Raw genomic sequence first — 9,261 nt, forward strand, 5'->3', positions numbered from 1 at the left:
GTAATTGAATGTAATACTTCTTCTTTTTTTTTTTTTTTAAGGAAGTGCACAAGTTGAATTATATTGAAAATTTATAAAATTTTGAACCGTTGATCCGCTCAATCCACATCCGTTGAATTGGCAGACGAATACGGATTGGTTTTCTCCAATCCACCAATCCGGCGGACGGATAACGAATTGAAAGTTCCGTGACCGCAACCGACCCGCGCCCATCCTAATACCTTGTGTACATTGAGAAGCAATACAAATAACTTTGAAAAATTAGCAAATTAAATTAAAGAGTAATACTCGAAACTCTTAAAATTATTTTGGCAAGGGATTGGATTTTTAATTCATTGATTCCTACACAAATCATTAACTAACATGTATCAATTTTCATCATTGAAGACAAATTTAGATGTCTAAAACAATTTCTTAAATTGAATTGCATAGAGTAAAGCTAGTATTGATATACTTGGTGCAAACCACAAAGAAAAATATTTATAGAAAAATACTCAACATTTAAATATATAATATAAATATAAATGAGCGAATTATACTAACAGTCTCTACAGTTTGGAGTTTGTGTCATTTTGATCTCTGACTTTTAAATTGTGACACATTTGACTCTAAATTTTAAATTTTGTTCCAAATAAGGACAATTGAAAATACCATTGCTTAATTTCAAGTGAAAAATCATCAATTTAATAAAAATATAAACTAATTTGACAAAAATAAATGTCAAAAAAATATTTTTGAATTTTTAAAAATTATTTCTACCAACTAAAAATAAAATTATGTAAAATTGATAAATCTTTTAGACATTTATTTATTTATTTTTTACTAAATTAATTTTTATTATGTATTTGGATGATGATCATGTAATGGGTGGTTGTTTTTATTTTCATTAAATTAGTTTCTATTTTTTCAAAAGTCAAATATGGCGACAATTTTAATATTATTATTATACCAATTCATTCAATCAAAAAATCCAAAATTAAAAACATTTAATATATTAAATATATCGATTATACATTAAAATTTTAACAACCATCCATTACATGATCATCATCCAAACACATAATAAAAATTAATTTGGTAAAAAAAATGTCTAGAGATTTATTAATTTTACATAATTTTATCTTTGGGGCGTAGAAATAATTTTTAAAAATTTAAAAATATTTTTTTAACATTTATTTTTGTCAAATTAGTTTATGTTTTATTAAATTAATGATTTTACCCTTGAAATTAAGTAATGATATCTTCATTTGTCCTTATTTGAAACAAGATTCAAAATATAAGGTCAAATGTGTTACAATTAAAAGTTAAGAATCAAAGTGATACAAGTATCAAATTATAAAAATTGTTAGCATAATTCACCCAATATAAGTATAATGTAATATGAATTACACCAGATCAATCCCATGAACATATGCCAAATTCCTTATTTTTCCCTAACTCCACTAAATCTATAGAACCTACTCAATCCAATATATATCAAGTGCATCAATTCTACTTAGGACGGCTATAAGGTTATTCGAACTGCCCAATCCATCCAATTCGAACCGATTTATATATAAATGGGTGATTTCGTAGATACAATACGAGTGGATGCAGTTTAGAATATAGCATGATTACGGGTTTAACCCGCACCGATAAGAACCCACCCGCACTTAGATATATATATATATATATATATTTTTTTTTTTAAAACCTGAATTGTTGTTATTTTATTATTGCATTTTAGATGATGTAAAAGTTAATGAAGAAATACTTTTAGGTAAGTTTAGGATTTTGAATTATTTTACTTTAATTGTATTGTTAGGTAGTAGATAGTGAATGAGATTGATCATCTAGTTTAGAATTTTGAAAGATGTGCTTATATTAGTTTATGATTTGATTTAAAAGTTTAGGATTTTGAATGATTTGTTTGTGTTTTTAATTTTATAAGTTCTAATTCATTAATTATTAATGTTTGAGCATTTTACAAAATGGGAGAAAATGATCCAAAATAAATATTTACAAAATGAAAAAAAAAAAAAGAAGCTCCAAAATAAATTTTTAAAGAAAAAAGTCTAATCCGCAAACCGCCTGCACATCTGTGAACTCTATCCGCACAAATTGTAGCCCACACTGCGAGCAGTTGTAGGTTGAATTTTTTACAAACTGCAAAAATACGAACGGATTCAAACCGATCCACAAATCGTCTAAAACAGAACCGCAACCACCAATAAGTCCACTTAGTCCATCTCACAATGTGCAGCACTTTGAAAGTTGAAAACATTATTTCTAACCTCAACCCTTTTTTTTTCTTTTTTTTTTTTTTGCGCACCAAGTAGAATATTAGTGAATTAATAATTAGTTGTTAAATTACAACACAAACAAATACCTCTTTATAAATTCAAATTTGAAACCTTACACTGACATTAAAATCACTTAAGCTATTGTCAGCATCTTCTAATCTTAAACAGAAATGATTTTTTCCCCGAAACTTTTTCCCCTGAATCCCCCTAATGGCCAAAACGACGTCGTTTTGGCCTTCTTTTTTTTTCTTCTTCTTCTTCCATTTTTGACTTTGAAACGCAGAAGAGGGAGAGGGAGAGAAAGAGAGAAGAAGAGGGGAAGAGAGAAAGAGAGAGAGAGAGAGAGAAGAGAGCCCAACCCGTCGTCGTCGTCGCCCAGCCCGTCGCCACCGTCGCCCAGCTCCGATCGTCGCAACAACAGCTCGTCGCAGCAGCTCCGTCGTCGCCTCTGGCCCAGCCTCCGCCTCCTCTTCCCCCTGTGATTATGGCCCCTTCCAGTTCCTCCTCCTTCCTTCTTCTGCTGAAAAAAAAAAAAAAAAAAAAAAAAAAAAAAAAAAAAGGAATTCAGGGCATTCGGGGGAGCTCAAATTCGAGCTCCTAATCAGTACTCAATCTTAAATTGGCCTCTAGCAAAAAAATAATTAAATTTAATGAAGAGTGAGTTGTCAAGTGTAGCTTTAAAGATTACACAAAAGTAGATTGTCTGTGAGTTGTCCACATTAAATGAGTCTCTAACAAATTGTGGTTATCCAAAGAAAACACCCTTTGGGTACAATAAGGGAGTAAGGAATTAGGAAAATACTAGAATGAGGGCAGCCCTATGTGACACCAAATTTTTTTTTTTTTTTCTGTTGATTGATAGAAGATTATTATTTACACATATGAAGATAATTGTATCAAATTGTACAATTGACCTGTTTGATAGAACTTATAAGTCGAATTATATGTTTAACTTTTTTTATTAATGACATTTAATTGTAATTTTAAATTATAATTTATTTGGTCATGAGATTTTTTTAAGTTACGTTTATAACTTTTTTGTGACTTATTTGAAACCGGTACATATGTATGTGTAAAAGTGTCTCTTTTGTTTTAGTTATAACTTTTGTGTGCTTTTTAGACATTTGCATAACAAAATAGTTTATTTCACTAAACAAATTTTAACATATTATCAAAAGTTGCCCCAAATAAATTTATAATTTATTTTCATTATTTTAAGCTGATAAAATAAAAAAGCTCAATATAACAAAAGCTCCATAATAAAAAATAAAAAAAAATGGTAAATTATCAATAGGTCCTAATAGTTAGACTTAATTTCCATCAAGTTCTATTGAAAATAAGTCCTAATAAAATTGTCGCCGAAAGTAATTTTTTGTGACGAATTTTTGCATGTCACTAAAAATCAACAATTAATGACTTTTTTTGTCACAATTTTTACAAATTGTCTCTAAAACTCAATTGTGGTTTTTTTTGAGGTGAATTTTTCAAACAACTGTTGAAAGTTAAAAATTAGTGATTTTTTTGTGATGATTTTTTTAACCTGTCGCTAAAACTTATAATTAGTGACTTTTTTTGTGACAAAATTTTTAAACTGTCGCTGAAAATTAAGAATTAGTGACGTTTTTTTAATAGTATTTGATGAAAAACATCATTAACTATTATAAGACCTGTTGGATAATAAATCTATTTATTAAGACATACACGTAAGTTTTTCAAAAAAATAATAATAATTTTTGTCTTTGACAAATATTGACCACTTGACCTACCCCTACCAATTAAAGTGTACAAGAAGAAACAAATGAAACATGAATGACGTGTGTTGGTAAAATTGTCACCAATTGTATCCGTTTCATTATTTACTGGGACTATCTTAATGTATGGAATAGTGTAATTAGGGTGTAAACGAGCTGAAATAATGGATTGTTTAAGTTGGACTAACAAGTTTTAAAATATGTTTAATTTTAATTTGTTTACACAACTACCCAATCTCAAAATAAGTTTTTAACAAGCCGAACAAAAGTCGAGCTCCACTAGCTTGATTTTTTTATAATATATATTTAAGTTTATCAAATTGAATTGTAAATTGTTTTAACTCGACTTAAAAACTTAACGAGCTCATAATTATGTTCAAGTTTGACATATTTATATAACGAACCAATCTCGAATAAATTTTTAACAATTCAAATATGAGTTGAACTTAAATAACTTAATTCATTTAGCTGTCCTATAAGTATAATACAATACATGCTGAATTGTGCTTGGGCTTTAATTGTACTAATAAAAACAGTAAGATTACATGAATAATCATTTCTGATTAATCTTTTTATGTGGTTGGAGTTCATAGCAAATAAACTTAAGAGGAATTTAGACCACCAGTTAATTTTTTACAGCAATATTATAAAATAAAAAGTGAGTTGTTGATGATGATGATGAAAATAGTCAACGGGGATTAATGACAAATTCACTTCTGTATCTTGCAGAAGTAATGACACTCATATTTGGAGATTAAATGTGTATACATATTATAAAAAAGTAAACACATGTGGGTGTTTTGCACCTTCACGAATGTAAAACATTCCAAATTGCACACATGCATAGATTTTGTATATATACATATGTCTTCCTCGACGGTTTTTATTTTTTTATTTTAATTTATTTAAATATATATATTTAACAACTAATAAGAGAACATTTATATTTATAATTATATCAAATTGAATAATCCACTATTACAAAAGTCCAATAACACAAATCGCAAATCTAACGCCAACAACCATTGCATAATGAGAAATACTATATCTCATCGGTTTTTTTGTATTACAATTTTATATAATTTTCTATATAGATACAGTTATTTTATTTGGAGATAATTATTAAGCAATTAATATAAGCAAATAATATCATATCATATAATTTGGTAACATAAAACAGTTTAAAAAAAAATTAGTAATATATAACATAAGAAAGAATTTCATAATGGGAAGAAACAAATGAGTTTTCTTACATAGTCATAATCTAAACTTAGAACTGAATACAACCCCTCTCATATGAGGTGGGTCTCATTTTATATGTGTTTATTTTTTATTTTTAAAAAATGAGTTGGACCCCCTCAAGGAGGCACCCCTTTGACCCCCTCTCTCTCTGATTGGTCAGTTTTTCTTTTTTTCTTTTTCTTTTTTTCCTTCTCCTCCAATCACCACCCTCCACGTGTGCGTGGAGTGGTGGGGGTGGTGATTGGAGGGGGTCTCAATCATTTTCCTTTATTTTTTTTATTTTTTATTTTTCTTTTTATAACAAAAAAGCAAAGGAATACCCATAATGGGAAATAATTGATTCCTCTTTTATTAATTGAGTGTATACATGAGTGGCAAAGTGACTTATCGCAATTAATTAAATATAAACAATTTGTATTTTGAAAAAGATAAAAAGTGAATGAGAGATAAAATAAGAATTAAATGAAAATGAGTAACCGTTGTTGCTTTGCTAGACAAGAGCATTTGTATTAGGCACATACGTGTCCAAAACAATACAAAGCCTTCATGCAAATCTCTCTGTAAAGGACGAGAGTTCATCAATAAGAATCAACCAAATCTCTATCTCTATCTCTCCCTCTCTCTCTCTCTCTATCTCTGTCCTCATTCCCTTTCCTCTCTCTCTCTCTCTAGAGCTTTGACCTTGCAGAATCCATGGCAGATAAGCGGTTGATAATCGTCATTGACAGTGCTGCTGAGTTGGGTTCTCACTGGAAAACTATCCTCACAGATTATCTTGAAAGGATCATCAGGTATCATCATCTTCAAATGAACTTTTTGCTTCTTTGAATTTTTTATGGTTTTGATGCTAATGGATATCTCATGCATGTGATGTTTTGTGACTTTGTTTTCATGAGATTCTTTCTTTTCTTTTCTTTTCTTTTTTCTTTTTTTTTTCCTTTCATGAGTTGATATTAAAACTAGCTCTTGAGCGCTACTTAAAATGTTTTGGATTTAAAATGTAGATTGGTGTTGGTTTTAAAATGTTTTTGTTTAGAATTGATGGAATAATGAGTTTCAATGATTTTTTATTTAATCGGCAAAATAAAATTTTTATTTACTTGAAATATAAAATTACATCGATATAACAAGGATTACAGAGAGACAAATAAAAAAACATAATTGCTAAATAGCACACACTCTTAGTGAATTGCTATATTTCAGTTTTGATATATATATATATATATATATATATATAAACTTATCCAGATTGACTTTATTAAAAAGTATTTTGGAGTACCTTGAATTTATTTAGATATGCAATATTGATTATTAAATGTTTTGCTTAATATATACATACGCATATATATATATATATATATATTGTTATATAAAACTGAATAGTAGAAATCTTTTTCGATTTTCTTGATGCTTTAGTGAGGTTTATAGATCCATATAGTGGTGGTAACACTACATCAATATAAAGAAATTTAGCAATTATAAATTAATTTTAGTTTTCAATTTTCTTGAGGATTTTGTCGAGGTCTATAGATTTGATTTAGTCGTCACTCGAGATAGCGTTGTGACGATATAAAGAAATTTAGCCGTTATAGATCAATTTTAGTAGATAATTCTCATGACGCCATTCTTACAATAGGTAGTGAGTAATTGCTTAATTACCCATTCAAACCAAGGAACATGAAATTAAAGGGTTATAAGAATGAAGAAATTTTTTTTAAATTTATTTATTTGTTTTTTGTTTTAATGAAAAAAAATGAAAAAAAATTAATGTCATTAAATCTGTTCATAGAGGTAAATTTGTTTATTCTTTTGAAATTAAAGGAAAATGATTAAAAAGGAGATTCACAATAATCTCATCACCATAGGAAGAGAGAACTTGATTGTTGACAATGCTCCAAAGAAAGAAAAGAACCTATTGTATTTGTGCTTTATGACATATGATGTTTTAACTTTAATTTTGTTTTTTGTTTTTTTTTTTTTTTTGGTCGTTTATATGTGCTTATTTGTTACGGGCTGTTTTTATGAATCAACCATTGAATTGTAGATTTATTAGAAAAAAAATTTCTAAATGTCCCTTGTAGCGAAAGTTTGAAATTAGCTTTTGGACAACAAAAGTTGTTCTAAGAAGGAAAAGGTTTCATGTAACCGTCATATGTTTTTTCTTTCAAAATTGTTGCGATTTCTTTCTTGTCTATAGGTACAAGATAATGATGCCAACATTTTGGGGTCTAACATAAAAGGAAAATGAGTATAAAACAAAATTCACAATTATCTCGTCACCATAAAAAGAGAATATCGACAACGCTCAAAAGGAAGAAAAGAAACATATTGTATTCGTGTTTTGTGACTGCTAACATATGATGTCGCTACTTCAATTTTGTTTTTCTGTCATTTATGTGGGTTCTTATTTGTCATTGCCACATTAAAGACCTATTTTATGAATTGACCGTTGAATTGTGGATTCATTCGAAAAAACCAATGGCAGATGTCTCATGTAGTAAAATTTGAAATTAGCGGTTGGACAACGAGAATTGTTCTAAGTAGGTAAAAGTTCCATGTTACCATTGTATGTTCTTTTATTCAAAATTGTTGTGATTATAAGTTCAACAATTTTATTTGTCCCCATATTGGAGCAGTAAGGTTAAAAATGTCACTATTTGACATGACCGCTATATGGAAGATTAATTTTTCTTTTCAATTTCCACAACATTTATCCTCTAGCACCATAAGTTTGCACATTTAGCCCTGAATGAGGTTCAGCTACAACAATACATTCAAATTGTGGATCAAAATCTATTTGAAGCAGTTATGAATTATTGAATCTTTATAAGTTATTGAACCAAAATTCTTAAGAAATAAATTGAAACCTAAAAATTGCCCTACATATGTCGGCAGTTTGGAACTGTCGGTAAAAATATGAAACTGCTGGGATAGGTTCCACCAATTGGTGACAATCAGCTAACCACCACGATAACCCATGAGAAAGGGTTGGTGAATAATGCTTTGGAGAACTAAAAATTATCTAAATTAAAGCTAATTTATATAAATTAGGGCTAATCATATCTATTCATAATATATATGATTCAATATTTCAGATTTACGTTAACAAACAAAAAAATCTATTTGGACATAAAATGTTTTTCACTTTTAAAAGGTGAAAAATATTTCCCACACTAAAATTTTACTAATATCATCATACTACAACCACTATCACCATCACTAATACAACCATTGGTATATTAGTTTCAAAGATGCAACCACATATAGAAAACTATTTTCTTTTATAAATATTTTCTAGAAAAACTTTTCCTACAAAAATATTTTATGTTAGAAAATGTTTTCTATCGAAACAAACAGAGCATAAATCTATATCAATTTTTTTTAAGGTGAAAACAAGACATGCAATCACTATGATCCTATATTACCTTGTTTTTTTAAAATAAACATGCATTAAAATAAGCCATAAACTAAAATGGCATTCATGTAGAAGTTTAATGTTAAGAGTTTTGTTTTGCTTTCTTGATCGGCAAAATGAAATTTATTGAAATTTAAATTGACAACACTGACACTGCATTAGACATGAAATGCTCGCTTGTTCTAAAAATTCAAATTTAAGAGAAATTAAACAAAACAATCACCTCCTCTATATAAGCATCATCATGTAGAACACATTACATGTTGCAATGTTCATATCAACTTTCAAATCTCATATTTGTTGCTGTAATTATTACAATACATTATATTTTTCTCATTTATTTATGTATTTCGCTGAGGGCATAAGTCTTAGTTTGATGGCAATTGTTGCTTAATATTTGCTTATTTTAACATAGTCAAGTAAGTATATCCTGTTATATGTGTAGGTACTTTGACTATGAAGCTTCAACATCACAGGTATGATTCTAGAAAGATTTTTTTTTTTTTTTTGATTAATTACACTTGACACCTCTTTACTTTTGTCAAAATCTCACTTTAATCCTTCATTTTTA

Source organism: Camellia sinensis, chromosome 15 (genome assembly GCF_055761805.1).
Source record: "Camellia sinensis isolate YWXY chromosome 15, ASM5576180v1, whole genome shotgun sequence".
Lineage (NCBI taxonomy): Eukaryota > Viridiplantae > Streptophyta > Magnoliopsida > Ericales > Theaceae > Camellia > Camellia sinensis.